Source organism: Ochotona curzoniae, unplaced genomic scaffold, assembly GCF_017591425.1.
Source record: "Ochotona curzoniae isolate NIBS_2020 unplaced genomic scaffold, NIBS_Ocur_1.0 contig_2723, whole genome shotgun sequence".
Lineage (NCBI taxonomy): Eukaryota > Metazoa > Chordata > Mammalia > Lagomorpha > Ochotonidae > Ochotona > Ochotona curzoniae.
Window position 1 is genome coordinate 2,239,160 of NW_024465573.1, and position 18,587 is coordinate 2,257,746.

At 47.5% G+C, this 18,587-nt stretch overlaps 1 protein-coding gene across 7 annotated transcripts in view; it reads right to left on the reverse strand.

Moving 5' to 3' along the window:
• The window catches only part of GRAMD1B (GRAM domain containing 1B), a 191,573-nt gene that overhangs the window by 70,147 nt on the left and 102,839 nt on the right, over positions 1–18,587 (reverse strand). The gene's annotated exons all lie outside the window — the stretch shown is intronic.

Genomic DNA, 18,587 nt, shown 5'->3' on the forward strand with positions numbered 1-18,587 from the left:
CCATGAATGAGTCAAGTTTCCAAAGTGGACCAAAACAACAGGGCTAATATATTCGGACTTCAGCAACGGAAGCACGGGAGAGAGCTTCAACGTTCCACCACAAACAATGTCCTGGAAGTTGTCACACTCTCAAGGTCAGACAGTGTGGGTCTGGGGACTTCACAGAATGCCCTGTAGAAAGGTATAAGGAACTAGGGTTGTGAGATGGTTTCATATCAACAACACAGCAAATATTTGAGAGAAGGAGCAAGAGAACATCAACCGACGGAAGAAATCTGTTTTTTATTTCTCCAGAGGGAGTTAAATTTGAAACAAGGAACATTTTAAGAGTGTAGGTAGTCACATACTTCAGAATCTCGAGTAAGGGACTAGTGTCACATCTTGGTCCAGTCAATCTTACACACCCTCCCCCGCTCCATCGCATCACCTGTGGCTGATCAGAGTCCAGCATGGGATACCTGGGGCAGCTCCAGAAATCGATGAGCAGAGGGCCTGTCTTCACATTGAAAGCGACCATCTTTACCTGCTCTGGTCGTAGACCCTTCCTCTCCAGACTCAGAAGTCAAGAGCTGATTAATGGGCTCTGCACAATAACCTAGCAGTAAAGTCCTCGCCTTGAACGCAGCAGGATCCCTTATGGGCGCCAGTTCTAATCCCAGCGGCTCCACTTCCCATCCCGCTCCCTGCTTGTGGCCTGGGAAAGCAGTGAAGGACAGCCCAAAGCCTTGGGACCCTGCACCCGCGTGGGAGATCTGAAAGAAGCTCCTGGCTCCTGGCTCCAGATTGGCTCAGCTCCAGCCGTTGCAGCCACTTGGGGAGTGAATCACTGAATGGGAGATCTTCCTCTCTGTCTCTCCTCCTCTCTGTATATCTGCCTTTGCAACATAAATAAATACATCTTTAAAAAAAAAAAAGAGCTGATCCATAAAATCACAGAGTCTCTAGCACACAAAGGCCTTTCCATCTGGCTTGGCCCAATGTATTTCTCTTTTCCGCAGTTGTCTCCAAAGAAAGTGAAAGAAACAGAAAAGAGAAACCATGGGACTTTTTCCATTAGCCTCTGAAGTCGGAAAATCAATATTCCTAACTAATGTGGCAATAGGGAGCCAAACACCTTTCTGGAGGCAGACAGAAAGTGTGTCACTGCACTGAAGCTCTGCTTCTCTCATCCCTGTGGGTCTCAGGGTGGCCAATGCTATCCACTCCCTACCACTCTCTCCCCAAGAATACAACTGGCCCTGGGCAGCTTCCTGGAAGTCTTGTAAAATATGTTCAAGTGGGAGGGAGTGGATGCTAAGAAAACTCTGCCCACTGCTGGATCCCTGTATGCTGACATTTGTCATCAAGATGGAAAATATCTACAAGGCATGCCCTGGATGACTGGTTGGTCTTATTCTAAATAATCTAGCATTTTCCCACTGACAGCTCTTTTATCAGGTTCTATAAAGTACAAGTCAGTGTGTTTTATAGAAATGCTTTGGACAGAACATGTTTTGAATTTTTCAGGGGGAGGAGGAGATTGGAATAGTTGCATGTACATAATTAAATATCTGGGGAATAAAATCCAAACACAAAGTTTATGTTTCATAAATATGAGTCTGTCTTCTACACAGTCTAGAGTTTGCGGGTTTTGATCGCAAACCATCACATGAGGTCAGGTGTGGAATGTTCCACTTGTGGTGTCACACCAGCGCTCACACTTGAGGGCATACCTCTCCGATTTAGGAGTTGGGGATTTACAATGCTCAGCCTGTACAAAAACTAAGCATTCCCATCCTCCGAGGCTTCCCGGTCTCTCCCAGCCTCCTCCACCTCATGCTGCTCCCACAGGCAGCTAGACAAATGTGACTCCTGAGCTGTGGATGCAAAGAGAAATCAGAGAGCATGGGGGGAGAGGGGGAGAGGCAGCCAGACACGGCAAAGTGTAATCCAACAGGATCATTTTCAGAAAAGTTATGCTTGAGCAAAACCAAGACATAATAGAAATCTGAACCTTAGCACCCCTGAGGGCAATGCCGCTCAGGTCCCCAGCATTACACAGCCCCAAGCGCCTCGGACACTTCTCTCCAACTCCCTCCCCTGAGGTCGGCAAGACTGTGAGGAGGGCTAAACTTAGCTCAGGGGATTGAGCTGGGTGTGGGCAGTCATTATGATGCCTTGTATTTATGCCTCGCTATTTCTGGTCTGCAGCTTGCTTTCTCTGCTTCAGCTCCCCCCAAGGAGGTCAGTGAGCCTTACAGATGTGGTTCCTGAGAATTCCTGGGACAGCCTTCCCCAAGCTGGCCACAGCTCCTGGAGGTGGGAATCAGATCGGCACCTTGTCCTCTCCGTTACAGACCAGGAGACAGGGCAGGAAATGCAAGAGCCACCTTCGCAGAACACGTCACACGGACTGATGGACCTCAGGGCTGGCTCGCACATGTGAAACAACTGCCAGTCATTTATTAAGGCATATAAAGCTTCCCCAACCAAAGCCAGCTTAGCCTGGGAGCTCTTGCTGGTCAAAGATGATTCAAATTGTGATCTGAATCTGGATGATTTCATTTCTGAGTCTGGATGATCTGAATCTAAATCTGGATGATTTCATTTCTATCATATGCGGTGTGCCAGCGCTGTCTAAGAACCTTACAAGTCCAGGCTCAGCATCGTTACCCTAGAGATCTGAACCCAACATACTCCAAAATCCACCATTTGTGAACACTGACATGATGCCACCTGACCTCAAGGGACAGGTCTTGGTTAAAATACAGCACCCTAAAAATAATGTATATAATTTCCTCTGGGTCATATGTATAATTTTGTTCTTAAACCTGGATTCCACCCAAGAAATCCTATTATAAATACGCAATTATTCCAAAATCCCTCCAAATCCCAAGCAGTCAGGATCCTGAGAAATCCATCCAGCTGCGTGAAACCTCACAGTTGGTTATATGCCTATTTCACAGGTGGGTACACAAAGGTATCAATGGGTTGAGAGCCTTACCCAAGATCAGACGGAAGGTTGCTGGGGGGCCAGCATTCAAATCCCGGGACCAGACGGGACACCTGTTCTCAGCCATTCTAGAGAGGTTGCTTTGCTCAAGTTCACAGACACTCTGACCCACTCCCAGGTCCCCACATGAGTCTCATGATGGAACCATTTAGTCAGCAGTTCTCAAACTTGACTTTGCTTATTGATATTCAGATTCCTGGGGCGCACAAGTTCTGGAACCAGAACAAGCACCCGAGGTTAACACAGCAGATGGTACAAAGGAGACAAGTGAAGAATCGACACCTTTCTCCCTAGCCCCTGCCTCACCCATTCACCTGGGCCAAGCAGTGGCCCCCACTGGAGTCTGCACACACCACTCTCTCTCCTGATGGAGAAGACACACTGGGGGAAAGGAGACGGTGGCCTATGAAGGCTGTTCTGTTCTTCGGCTTTGGTGATAAAGTTGCCTGCAAAAAGTGCAAGTGGAGGCAAGGGTGTGCAGTTTAAGGCAGCTCACCGGCCCTCCACACTTGATCTGCTGCACATCAGAGGGGGACACACAGTTGAGAAAAAAAAGAGAGAGAGAGACTGGGCGGTCTGGGCCCCCGTCTGCACTGCCAGAACAATAAGCTCTTCAAATCCTTGGCATCTGAACTGGCAGTCAGCCACCAGGAAAGAAAAGAGCTTGCTGTCCCTTTAAGAACGCCTTCTCTCCACAAAGGTCAGAGATGCCAGCTTGGCCTGCCTTTTTGGCCAAGTAGGAGCCCTGGGGGCCTGGACTGTGTTTCTCCTTCCAGGGAGTTCTACGGGCATCTGCTGACTTCTACAGGAGGCTGAGCATCTACCTAGGTGGCAGCTGCTGTTCCAAATGCAGTGAGAACCAATCAGGAACCCAAGAGACCAACAAACCACCCTCCCAGGGAGCACCAGCAAGGGACAGGGGCCCCGGAGGACATCTGCAGCAGGAGGGGCTTGGCGTGCAGAGAACAGGTGGTCAAGCAATGGAGGCTCCAGGGAACCACATTTCAATCTGAAGAGCTAAGGCCGCCAGTGTGACTCAGCCAGAAACTGCAAAGAGGGGGTGGGGAACAAAAAGGAGGCTTGAGAGCCCAGCAAAAATGCAGTGGAGTGGTTCGCTGACACTTTGTGTGTCTGTGGGCACCTTTCCAACTTTCTCTGAGCTCGGTTAAACCTATAACATACACGAGGGGGTCTTCAGACAGGGCACAGAAAATGCATATCATCAACAGATTATGCAGAGGTTCCAAAAACGTTCATCAGAATGAACTTTTTTTTTCATTTTATTTTCCCATAAATTTCTTAAAGTACCCTTGCCACAGTACAGTAAACAGAAAGTAAATATTAAAACTAATTATAGGGCACGGCTGTTAGGGTATGAGCTGCTCTGTGTGGGTCTTGCAGGCGGCTCAGATGGTCAGAGTGTGCCCTCAAGGGACCTAATCCACAGACTCCACCCTCCCGGTTCCAGCACGTCATCTTGCAAATACAAGTGGCCAAGAAGGGGGCACTCAACAAGAAAACAACTTGAGAAGGGGCAATCCCTGGCTCTCATGCAAAAACTAAGCATCTATTGATAATGCAAAGTAGGAGTGGGTACACTGTTCCACAAAGGGTCGGATGACGGCAAGTACTTTAGGCTGAGGCATCCCATCCAGCCTGTATCATTAACTACTGAACTCTGTTGTTAGAAGCCGCAGGCAGCATGCAAAAGAGAACATGAGGCTGCTCCCAGCAAAATGGACAGAAACTGTCAGGAGGTTCAAGTGTGTTGCCCTCTGCAACAGAGAATGGCACTGATGGAGGCAAGTGATGAAGATGTGATAAAAGGCATGGATGACGACCACCTGACCCCAGTCCACAGCAGTGACTTCCTCAAGCTCTCTTTATAGCGTCTCTGCCCACAGTTTGCTTCCCTAAGGATTTCTTTTCCTTGCTCTTTGGAACACCCAGGGGTCAAGGTTTCCTTCAGCTGAAGAGCCACCCCTCGAAGCACTCGTCCCATCAAGAGGTCCACTCCCCACTTCACACCCCCACCCATACCCTGTCCCCCAGTGCCAGGTTCCCAAGCCTATTTTTTACTTATTCACCGATTCATTGAAATGTAGCATTTCTGTTACATCTTAGAGAATAGACTTGACTTCCACCTTGAACAGAGCTGGAAGGTCAGAGAGGAGCTGGAAGGTTTCTGTGGCTGCTGGGAACCTGTCAGGTCTCTCCAGGAGGGCTTTGCTTCACCCCAGGCCTCAGTGTTTTCCCACTCAACAGCACAAAGCGCTGAGAAAAAAGACTTTCTCAACTGTACTCTCAACTTTCCTCCTGATAATTTTGAAACGGCACAAGAAGCAGGAAGGCTACAAAAAGCTGAGAGGGAGGCAAAAATGACAGCAAAAGCAATGGAGGTGGGAAGGGAAGTAAGAAAAAAAAAAATCACTTCCAAACATTTAAAACAACTCCCTCCCTACATCACTGTCTCCGCAGAGAATGATGTCATTGCACACATCCCGGCTCTGTGTTCCCAGCTCTGCGCCAGGCATCTGCTCTCAGGGCACCTTCCCCAAGGAGACTTCCCTGACGGACTCAACCACCCCAGCTCCCCCACCTCCCCCAAACACTGCTCCAAGAGCTCCAACTCTCCAAAACGCCTTGCCATTCTCCAGCACAGTGTGCACCTGCTCCTGAACGCTGGGTATGAGCCAGAAGCACTTACAGGCTCCGACAGTCCTATTCCCTTAGACTGGGACCATCTCAACACCCGCACCAACAATCTTATTTTTTCCATATTCCCTCTGGGGCCCTGGAGTAAGCAAAGTGCACTCCACAGACTGCTGCCTGTCCAAGGGCCTACTTCAGAGCCAGAGCCGCTGCTGTCTTACAATATCCCCAGGGACCTGCCATCACCCATCAGGCCACCATTGGTTCATTCACTTAGTCATTCAAGCAAGCAGACACAGAAAGCTCACGAGCCGTGCAGTGGTCTGTTGATGATCATCTATCTCATTTACAAACCCACTTAATTCTCAAGTCACCCAGCAGATAACAGGCACCACAAAGGCAACCAAAGAGGTGATTTAATCCAGACTGGCAGAGGAGGTGGGGTACTGGAGATGGTTAACCACCACGTTCTGCTAGCTGGTACTCTAACCCTCCCCCGTCTCCACAGTTTCTCTTTCCAAGGCTTCCGTTAGCTGCAGTCAATCATAGCCCAAAAACACTGAAAGGAAAATTCCAGGGTTAACTTATAAATTTTAAACTAATTTTAATTTCCATATATTTTTGTTAACTATTCTGTTTTATTACTAGTTATTATTGCTCATCTCTTACTGTGGCTAATTAACACTTTTATCATAGGTATATATGTATACAAAAAACGCACATAGGTTATATGCATGTAATACTATGCATGGTTTCAGGCATTCATTGGGGAGAGAAGGTGGTTCTCAGAACTCCCCTGTAGATAAGGTGAAACCACATATTAATTCACCCATACCAGTACTTGATGCTAGGAAAATGAACGAAGATTATCACAGAAGTTTTATAAAAGCATTTTATATCAAATTAGGCCAATGTATTAAATTTTAAAAACCAAATAACAGGACTCAAAGACAGGCTGGTGAATGCGTATACTGTGAAGGTTCAGAAGCAATTTTCCATGAATAATTCCAAACACAAAACCCATAAAGGAAAGGAGTGACTGACAGATTCAAACTACAGATTGAAAATCATCCTGAAATCAAGCACACAGGAAACTCTGGCAAGACACTACTTGCAGGACCCCGGGTTAGTAATTTTATTATCTTAAAGCATTTTGAGATTTGAAATAGACCAACAGGAAACAGCTCAACAGGAAGGTAAGCAAAGGACAAATAGGCAACTTGCACTAGGAAAATAAATGGGTAACAAGGAAATTAAAAGCATACTAACCCTGATTGATCAAAGTCATGTAAATGAATGCAACTCTGAGATACTCTGGACTATCAGATGGGCACCAACTGAAAGGAATGGTAACACCAAGGCCACCCAGGGCGAGGGGAGAGGGCAGCATCTCTCAGAACTGGCTGCAGGTGTCCATTGTCCATCGGAACCGCCATGGAAAAGGCAGCTGGGACCAGGAATCAAAGACTCTTCGTCCAGAAACCTTACCTTACTATCAGAAGAATGCTACTCATGATCTTATTTTTAAATTGAAAGGTTAGAAATAATCTCAATGTAAAAGCCTGGCAGATTAGACTGAAAAGTGATGTATTGCTGAAGTTCTATCCTTAAAATCAATCAGGAAAACCAATACTTTTGACAGGTACCAGAAAGTTTTTTATTATGAAATTAATATTATTATGGATTATAATAATGAGTTATGATTTATAAATGTATAACCATATCTGTAACATAAACAGAAAAATAGTTCATAATACAAAATGATAGGTATCCCTAGGGGATGTTATCATGACTAATTTTTTTGAGTCTCTATTTCAACTTTTCTATATCCTTGGATAAACTGTGCTGCAAAAATAATTTTTAAAAACTGGTAACTTTTGCTTCCAAATCTCCTTTAGTTCTGATTTTTCAAAAATAAACTATGCAAAATAATTGTGGAGGACAAAAATGAGTATACTAATGTAAAAGTGTTACTAATCATCCAGAAAATATTTTTTGAGCACCAAATAAGTATAAAGTCTCACAGAAAGTATAATAACATCAAGACGGTAAGCGTGAGAGCTAGAACTGGGGGCAGACCAGGCTGGGCAGGGCTACAACACCTATTGGCCTACATGTGAACTGGGTTAAGGGGAAAGCCAGCTGGGGTAGCCAATTGTATCCACAGGTGCAGGCATGAGCCAGAAGAAAGGCAGGCTGGTTGGGCTTTTCAAAGCATCAGCTGGCAAGTGCTGGGACTAGGGGCAAGTCCTGTCAAGCTAGACTGCAAAACCACCTGGAGAGAGCGAGATCCAGGGCCGGGGAGTAGGTCCAGCGGGGAGGTTATGGGCTCCTCTCTAATTGGCTGCAACTCCCAGTGGTGAGCATGAGAACCAGGAGTGGGGGTTGGCTGGCTGGACAGGTGGTGGCACCTGGAGGCCTGATGGAGGGTGCTAGGGGAGAGTCGGTTGGGTTGAGTTAGGTTTCAATGCCAAATGACGTATACAAACTCTCAATGGGATATGGAGCAGACCGGACCAGTCCACTGCACTTGGTGGCAGACACAGGAACCAGACTGGGGGAGAGTGGGGGGATGGTCTAGCTGGGGCTATTGGAGGTCGCTTTGACTGGGCTGCAGCTCCTCATGGTACGTGAGGATGGTGAGTATGTTAGACAGGGCTGGGACGGGCTGCAGCATCCATTGGTTTACTAAAGATGGAGGACAGAACAAATCGATCAACTACCCCAGTGAAAAGCTTGATAAAAAATTTCTAGGCCAATAGAGACTCAGAGGTAGATTATGACCGTCAATTGACCTTGGGAGGATTTCCTCACCCTTGGAGCAGCATTATCAGCAGCATCTCAGAAACATGGGAACAGAACCCTCAGAAAATGCTCCATGAGGGGGAACCCAGGATGACTGTGGTAGTTCCCCATCGCCCGTGTAATGTGGCGGTGGGGAGGCTGGGTGTGGTTTCTCCTCTTGTATCCCCTTCTTCCCCCATACACAGGAAGAAGAAAATGTGTAAACAATGGTCTCATCCACTATCCCCTGATCCTCGACCCTTCCCACCCTGACCAACTATGTAAACATCATTAATAACAAAACTACAGTAACAAAACGTAAATTAGGGTAATTCCTCACTCTCAGAGAAGATATAATATGCTAGGAAAGATAAAATGACTTTAAATCCACAACAATGAATTCTTAGCAAGCATAGAGTGATACGAGCTTCTTTGCATGCACAGAAAATCACCAAATTATATACTTTAAGTAAGCACATTGTGGGGTGTGTGAATTATACTTCAAAAAAGCAGTTTAGGGCCCGGCGCGGTGGCGCAAGTGGTTAAAGGTCCTCGCCTTGTACGCCCGGGATCCCATATGGGCACCGGTTCTAATCCCGGCAGCCCCGCTTCCCTTCCAGCTCCCTGCCTGTGGCCTGGGAAAGCAGTTGAGGACAGCCCAAAGCTCTGGGACCCTGCACCCGCGTGGGAGACCCGGAAGAGGCTCCTGGCTTCGGATTGGCATAGTATCGGCCCGTTGCGCTCACTTGGGGAGTGAATCATCGGACGGAAGATCTTCCTCTCTGTCTCTCCTCTCTGTATATCCGCCTTTCCAATAAAAAAAATAATAATAAAAATAAATCTTTAAAAAAAAAAAAGCAGTTTATAAAAATCAGTCAGGTGGCTGTTGCATACGGTAAGCAAGAATCTAAAGGCCATGAATTAGGAGGACAATGGTCACAGTCACGGGACAGGAAGGACAGGTCAGACACTCAGAGAACCAACCTCATGGGGAGAAAAGAAGGCAAAAGGAAAATGGTGCAGACATGCCCGTGCAGGTGACTGAGAAGTCAAGGTTGTCAGGGACACTACTAAAACTTTTTTTTCATGCAGTGGCTTTGAGAGCTTTAGCACGTCCAAGGAAGAAACACAGAAAAGAGCTGCATTTTTGGAGTCAATAGTCCTTTTCCTGGCAATGGTAGCTAAGGGTATCTTGTGACTGGTGGTGACAATTATTCATTACATTCAGCACTAGCGGTCATAACGTAGGCATAAAAACAAACTGAAGAAAATTTAGTTACAGAAACAAATTAGGAGTGCAGCAAGCCAAGCAAACCACTTCTAGAAGCTTCACGTACAACACGCTCAGCATTTCCTATCAGTGACTATTTATTTCTCCAAGTACAGATTTTTCTAAAAAAAAAAGGGGGGGGGAGGGGATACTGTCAACTGCTGCTATAAAGATAATTATGCAAAGACTACTCCGAAGCTAAATGGCAGTGGCCGCCTCCAATTACTAATGGAACTCATTACAGTACACATTTCCTTCAGTTGATTAATAAAATCAGAGGGTTAAAAGGAATTATTTGCATATGCTATAGTTAACAGGTGCAAAATTAATGCATTAAAAGGTGTATCTTGGATCAAAGGGACGAGGGAAACACTGTGCAACCAGCACGGCAGAGTACAGTCAATGGTCAGTTCCTCAAATTTGTATCCTGAGGTTTGGCAAGTTGAAATTCTGGAAAACAAAGGAGTTTTGCCTGTCAGGTCATAATGCCCAGAATGTAAACTATGACCCATTCATTCAGGGTAAAAAGTTGAGGTCGCTGCAGGGAAGCTATTATGAAACAAAGAGGCTCGCAGTCTCCAGAGAAAGGGTCCAAAAAAAGATGTGAACCAAAAGATAAATCTATTAACACTACAGCAGGAGAGGCATGAGTCCATCAAGTGGAATTTTCCTGTAAGATCCTACCTAAAACCAAGGACCCATTTCTGACTCAATCTCCCCCCTCCACCACCACCACATACACAAGCAGGCACCCAAGAGATGGTCCTTGAATAAACAAATGAATCCAACACAGAACAGAAAGAATGCAATGGAACCCTGAGAAGAATATTAAGGATGTTCAGATGCTTAGTCTGAACTTCGCATGGGGTACAAAGAAAGAAAAGCCTGCCCTCCCACCCCCAGCCTGTCTGTCTGAGCGCCACGCCAAGGGCAAGCTCCTAGGGGGTGACAGGCCAAACTCCAACCTGCAGCCAAGCGGTCAAGCGACCTGGGACAAGAGATGGATGTACCAGTTCCAGTCACGAGACAAGGACACATGACTTCAGAGGGTGTACACTTGAAAGGAAGATAAAGCTGACCAAGAAAAGTGCTACAGCACAAAACAATACAAAATGAAGCGCTCTGACTTGTTCATGTAATGCCAGCCCTCCTGCGTGTGTTAATTACCACATAGTCCTGACAGTCCTTATATCAATCAGTTGGGCTAGGTCAGTCATTCCCATTTTATAGATGAGAGAACCAAGGCTTGAGGAAACTGAGTAACTTGCCCTCAGTCATACAACTAGTAAGCAGTAGATCCCCGTGGAACTGTCACAGGGGTTCATTCCACAGCTAAAGAGGGGAGCCCAGGAAATGAAGCAGGCCTGTACACCAGTGTCAGAGGCACAGGCTACCAAGCATCACCTGCAAGCCCTCGCTGAGAGCCCAGGAGATGCTCAGTTCCCAAGAATGGCAGGTTCCAGGGCTTGTCTTCAAAATATATATATATATACAGATAAAAATACGACTTTGTTAGGGACCTCATGTTCTCATCCTTAACTGGACAGTGAGTGCTGCTGGTTCATTTTTAAGTTCCAGATTTTGAGGAGATATGTACAATTCCTGCTCTTTCAAGGACTGATGAGGGTTAAGGCACCAACTGAAGGGCTCAATATGTTCATTTCCATCCCAATCCTGCCATTTCCTATGTGCTTTTGGGTCAGTTAAAATCTCTTTCAAGATTCTATTTCCTTACCTGTCAAATGAGTGAAAAGCTACCTTTCTGTAGGGTTGTGGGTGGGCTGTATGAAGTTTACAGAGAGACGCTCTCAGAAGCATTGCTGCTTTTGCTCTTCCTAAAGCTCTGCTTCACCAGTGTGCTTCGCACATCCAGTCCTCGCCCCCAGCGCCTCGCCCACTGAACCAACAAGGACAACGTCATGCCTCTGGTCAGCTTGAGCCTCAGGGCTTCTCCTACTGCGGCAGGCTTGTTCACAGGCCTAGGACTAGCTTTTCAAGCCCTGCAGGCAAGTCCCGCTTTGTCATTTTCAACTTCTATCCCAGCATTCCCACATAGCCCTCCTTTGGTTGCCCAGTTGTTTTCCTTACATAAGGCCTTCGTTTCTGTGATGTGACCCTTTTTTTTTTCTTCTTTGTTTTAACTTGAGAGGCAGAGAGACCTCCCATCTATTGGGTCACTCCAAAACCCCACGACAACCCCAGCTGTGCAGAGGCTTAAGTCTAGAGTCAGGAACTCAGTGCAGCTCTCGCATGTGGGTAGCGGGGGTCCGATCCCTTGAGCCATCAACCCCATCTCCCATAGTGTGCACCAGCAGAGAGCTGAAGCCAGCTGGCAGAGCTGGGAACTGAACCAGTGTGGGAGGTCCATGTCTCAACCAGCGGGCCACACACCAAGGTAACCCAGACTTGCTTGTCCCCTACTGGGGAACAAAAAACACTGAATATAGCATTGAAAATAGATCTGTCATATAGAAGTTGATCATTCCTTTCCTGAAATCCTTGGGTACAGAAGTGTTTTAGATTTCAGAATTCTTTTGATCTTAAGAATATTTGCTTATACATATAGTTGTGTCAAGAATGGAACCTAAACGTAAACATAAAATTGACTTATGCTCACATACATCTTATTACACCACCTGAAGGGAAGTTCCTACAATACCTTTAGTGTGTCTGCGTTTGAACTGTGATCCCTCACACAGGCAGAAGAACTGCCCATTTGTGACATGCTGTTTGATTATCTAACACAGTGAACTTGGGATCATTACCTGTAATCGTAAATTGTTATGTAAACATTAGCCCTCTGTTACCAGCTCCTGTTCCTACCCCTGCAACCAGCAGCCCCATTAACCAGTCTCCCTTAGTCAGACAAGACCACATGACTAGCTCTGGTCAATGACCAGGTATTCACCTTCAAGAAACAGATTTGAGATCTTGTTCCTGTTCCAGGGACTGTGACGAAGAGGCCAGGAGATGCCACAGCCTGGAGCCTGGAGCTACCACTGAAAGCTAAAATTTTCAAGGCTGGGTTCCCTGAAAGTTTTCCAGAGCCTCAGAGAACCTGGAGCCATTAAAAACACCTCTATGAGGAGTCCAGCTACAGGGGGTGCTCATCACGGCATAACCTAGCCTACCCAGCGTCATCCAACATCCTCCTGCAAACAAAAACCAAACAAAGGCCTCAGCAATGAATAAGGCAAACAATACCTGGCAATGTCTAGTTGAGCCACATCCTGCCTCCCAAGCAACTGCGAGCAAAGGTGCAGCTTCTGGGCAATTCAGCCAGGGACCTTTCTGTCTTCAAATCCCATGAGAAACTCTAAATCATCCCTCCCAACAATAAAGGTGGTGATGAGAAGGCTGGGAGCAAGGGGTCCCAGCCAGCAGCCTTGAGGAACCTCAGGTCTGCAGAACCAGATTTCACACGGGTCTGCGCCTCTCCCCCCCAAGCCTGCAATGTATGAGAGTAAACGTCCTTTCTCTTCCACAATGATGATGATGATGATAGCAAAGCAAAGGATGTTCACAGCTTCTCAAGTAAAACCAGGTATAGTTTCCCAAAGTTGGATACCTGGATGAGAGGTAGGGAAGGGTTTCCTTGGAGGTGCAAAGAGATGTGGTTGTTGCATTGAGCTGCTCTGCTGGTTTCTGGGACATTTCCTGGACCATAGGAAAACTCCAATCCCATCCCATCAAGTGATAATGTAAACCCTGCGCTGTTCACAGGAGAGAGAGCCTGCTGTGCCTTGTTTGTAAATGAACACTTCATATTTTCAGATGAAGGTTTATTTTCAGTGTCCCCTGCTGGCTCAAGAAGGGCACCAACAGCCCACATCACACCCAAAGCAAAGTGCTCCACTAGCTCTGGCCATTTACACACCCTGGGCACAAAGGAAGCTGAGAGAACCATTGCCCTGCCTGGCACTGTTATTTAATCCCATTTTCAAAGCCACCAGCAACCAAAGGGAACAGCAGTCACCTATCAAGGCCCAAAAAATGGTTACAAGAGTCCCATTCAGGTAACAGTTCTCCACAACCCTACTGCAGCCCACTCGGAAAACTGGGAAGCCTGACACTGATGAAGGGATGCAGAGGCCACATTCACAGCTCCCTCTTCCTTCAGAATAAATTTCAAGCCTCTTTACCTACACAAGGGCATGTCAAAAAGGTCGCGGAAGGGCCCAGTGCAGCAGCCTAGCAGTTAAAGCCCTCGCCTCGCACCCGCCGACTCTAACCCCATTTCCCATCCTGCTCCCTGCTTGCGGCCTGGGAAACTGTTGAGGACGGCCCAAAGCCTTGGGACCCTGCACCCATGTTGGATACCCAAAAGAGGCTTCGGGCTCCTGGCTTTGAATCGGCTCAGTTCCAGCCGCTGCAGCCACGTGGGGAATGAATCATCAGATGGAAGATGTTCCTCTCTGTCTCTTCTCCTCTATATATATCTGACTTTACAATAAATTTTTTTTTTTAAAAAAGAAAGAAAAAAAAATACATATGTTTTTAAAAGTTGTGGGAAAATGTAATGAAAAGATCAGTTTAGGCATGGCATTGAGATGCAGCCGATCGAGCTGTCACATGGGACATCCGCGTCCCTCAGCAGAGGCCCCGGGTTTGGGTCTCAGCTCTTTCCAGCTTTCTGTTAACCAACACCCTGGGATGCAGTGACGATGGCTTCAACATCTGGATGTCTGCCAGCCATGTGGGAGACCCAGTCTGAGTTCTGGGCTCTTAGCTCCAGCCGGCCCAGCCCCAGCTGTTCTGAGCATTTGGGGAGGGAACCAACAGATGGAAGATTACTCCTCGTACTCCCTCTGTCTCTCTCCATTTTTCCCTTTCAAAACAAATAAACAAACAAATTATTTTTAAGTAAACAAAGACAAAATGAATACAACTTTTAAGGAAGGTAGGCTTACTTTGGTCTAAAAAGTTTTAAAGTCCATGCACAGTCTTCTTATAGACTTTTAGAATAAAAGAAAAAGTTTTATTGCATAGATCTAGTCTTTCTAAATTAACAGAGGGAAAGCAGCACAGACCTTACTTCACCCACTGACACACAGATAGAGGCTCCCAACTTTTCTCATCGCAGGTCTGAGACCTCACCACAGAAACGCTTCATCTGCTACGTGTCAAAAGCTACTCCCTCTCTGAGTTCTTGCTTTTCAAGAATCAGATTCTTCCAGCACACTGGCTTTCCTGAAGGTCTGTCACATCCCCAGGCTGTGGACACTGCACCACCAAGCAAATGTGGCAACCAGGGACACAAGAGGCAAGAAGACTCCAGGCAGATGTCATGACAGCTGCCAAGTCCCACAGGAGCCAATACAGCCCAGAGAGGGAGGGATGGGAGAGCTTTCTGAGTGGCTGAGATTCAGAAGCTCTGCATGAATGAGTAATAGCTGTGTACCACCAAAAAGAAAAAAGAATAGCCATGTGGGAACAAAGATTGATGCCTTGCAGAAAAATCCCTCAGCTTCTAAATTGCTGTGTGACCCACAGTTCTGCGTCAGCCACAACCTGACCTGATTGCCCAGGCTACCTCCCATACCTCAGCCTCCTCTATCACCACCTATACCTTGTTCACCAAGTTACCAGCAGACGGAACACACAGGCACCTTTTAGCATGGCTTAGAACTCCTATCATAACAACGGAGTGGGTTGCTTGGGGGAAGATTTCTGTCTCATAATCCAGCCTTTGTCAGTCACAGACATCCTTCCCAATCATCTTTACCCAAAAGCAACCCTACCAAAACTTCATTACTCTGTAAGTAAGGCACTATGACAATTTTGTGCAAAATACAGCCTTTGTTGTCCAGCCTTTAAACCCATCATGCACCAATTTCCCTAAGAAGCCTTCTTTGCAAGGCCAAGCAAAATCAGTTTCCAGAGTGTTTGTGGTTACTCTACCTGCCTTTACCTCAGCACTGAACTGACTCTTGTGCAAATGTGCTATGGATTCTCATTCCATCTGTGAGACTACCAGCTCCCAGGTGTCCAAGTCAATGGCCCTCATATTCTCCAATCTCCACAATGGCCCTACACAAAGGGCTAGTCAAATGCTTCATTGGCCTTTGTAGGAGGAAGGGAAACGGATGAGTAAAGTACAGACCATGAGTCTACTCTTGGGAAAAGCAGGTCTGACGCAGACACACCTTAATGTTGTAGTGGTAGTCCTCATCCTGAAATCACTGCCGAGCAATAAGAGCTTGCACCCTGGATAAATTTAATGTTGACCTCATTGTACCCGTAGCTATCTAAGAGGACAAGCCAGCCGTGCCACGATGTAAGAGTGAGAACCAAATGAGAGATGGCATTTCTATACTCTTAGAAAAGTCTAGATAATTGACCTAATGAGTAAGACAAAGACAAGGCAGAGCAAGGGAAAAGCAAGTACAGAGTACAACCTGATCTACGGGCAAAAGCACACTGCAACCAGGACCGGGCGAACCAGCTACAAACTCCGACTCGGCTCACATCAGTTTTTCTATGTGTCAGTTTCCCCGCAAGTAAAACAAGGACCTTCATCACAACGGTGGGAGCCTCTTACTAAGCTGTTACTCAACACACAGTAAGTATCAATAAATGTTAGTTTGCTGCTGTTCTGTGATGAGCATTATCATATGATGAACATCCAGTGGGCACCTCAGAATGGCTTTTAGAAATGACTCAAGCCATAGCCCATTAATGCCATCCTCTCCTGCACGCAGACAGAGCCTATCCAGAATAAGGGAGCCAACAGGTAGAGTTATTTTTTTGTTTGTTTTTGTTTTTGTTTTTTTATTGGAAAGGTGGATATACAGAGAGGAGAGACAGAGAGGAAGATCTTCCATCCGATGATTCACTCCCCAAGTGAGCGCAACGGCCGATGCTATGCCAATCCAAAGCCAGGAGCCTCTTCCGGGTCTCCCACGCGGGTGCAGGGTCCCAAGCCTCTGGGCTGTCCTTGACTGCTTTCCCGGGCCACAGGCAGGGAGCTGGAAGGGAAGCAGGGCTGCCGGGATAGAACCGGCGCCCATATGGGATCCCGGGCGTGCAAGGTGAGAACCTTAACCACTTGCGCCACCGCGCCGGGCCCAGGTAGAGTTATTTTGCTTCTGGAAAGCCTGTTGGAAGGATGTGAAGTGCCCTGATGTGAGAGACCACCAAGAGGTCCTTCACAAAACAAAACAGCCACGGCACAACCAGAAGGTTTGGTCCCTGGGCCAACACGGACCAACAGATCTGAATTTAAAAAGAGGATGGCTTACAGGCTCCAGCAGGATCCAAGAGGTATAAACAGGGAAATGTTCCTAACCTCGCACAATTTTGTGTGGCTGAAGGAGACAAGGTTAGCCCAATTACGTTTGCCATCTATACACTGCCATTTTTGTTGAAATTCATTAAGAGATACCCAGAGCACGCTTTTTTAAGGCAAAATAGCTAGCATCTATGCAGTCCCTGAAGGACCCCCTGCCCACCCCCACCTCCAGGGGCTGAGGGCTAGAAGCCTTCTGTGTTAGGGTGATGTCTCGTTCTGAGCGACAGCCAAGCTACTCCTGGGTGTGCTGAGAGCAGGGACACAGGAGGATGCTGAAGTAGTTTCTGATGAAGAGCTCAATACCTCTGCTCTGCAAGCAGCCCCTGACATCTCCTTGCAGGCCTCATCCTGGCTACGGACCTGGGTCTAAGGAGGAACAAAGGGAGCAGTTCCCAGTGGACAACAGGCTCGGCCAACAGCTTGCAACCCAGAAGGACAGGGCACCTGGCTCAAGTGGTCAAGGGCAAAGACGGCTGCAGCAGCTCTCTCTCAAAGCCAGAGGATGAAAAGGCAGATCCTGGCTCCCCTCCGGGGCTCCCCAGTTTAGCTTGCACAAGAACTAGTCTTCAAGTGCGTTTTCATGACCGGTTAAAAGCTCTTCCTATCTGAGCGAGGAGGGCTGAACTGGGAGAGTTTGTCCAGGTTTAATCTAGAGTTAAGGGTTGGGAAAGTCAGACGTGGCCTTGAATCATGCCTTAAACAGATGAACACCCAGCCTGGCCTCAGAGAGCCAAACTCCCACCCACTGAGATTCCCCATGATGACCAGCTCCAGCCCAACCCAGCCCAGCCTAGCCCACCGCAGTGAGCCTGCAGGGAGCTCTCCCAGGCAGGCTCAGCCTCCTCCTCCCACTCTCCACCCTCCGCAAGGAGAAACACCTCCTTCCGCACCCCAGGAGCCTGTCTCCTCTGAGAAGGCCTCCTAGGCAGCTGCTGCGGAAGTAGCAGGTCCCCGGTAGGACAAAGTTTTGCAAGCAAAATCTGCAGTCCTTCCACCAGTTAACAAAGCCAACCCACCCACCCATTGGATCCTCTGCAGATCTAGGGAAAAGTAGAGGAGAAAAAGCTTGGATTCTATTAGTGCACACAGCTACAATGATGCCACACATGCACCCACATTAAACTCAGGAGAGCCATTTGCCAGGACTCAAGGATACATGCTTGTGTAGGGCATGGAACACAGCTCACTCATTTGGACACCAGGAGCCTGTGTATTCTCCTGGTCCTTAGGAAAGCCTCTAGGAAATCAGAGCTGCCTGGGTGGGTGTCCCCTGCCCAGGATGTCACCCAAGGGTGAGGGAGAGCAGCCGCTCCCCCAGCCACCCGCAGAGGCGCCAGTGCTGACAGTTACTGCTCTCTGCAAAGTTCCAGGGACAGCAGCCCTCAAGCCCCTCCAAGTTGCAGACTCGCCTCAGTTGCAGTTGCCACATCCCCCAGCTTCCACACAACCTCCGCCCCTGAAGAAGATGCTGCCATGGGCTACTGCAGCAGAGCAAGCATTGGATGAGCCATAAAGAGTACCCCAACTTTGTAGAATGTATAGCCCCCATCTGAGCCCCTTGATACCAGGCTCGCAAGGAAGGCCTCCCTGGAGGAGAC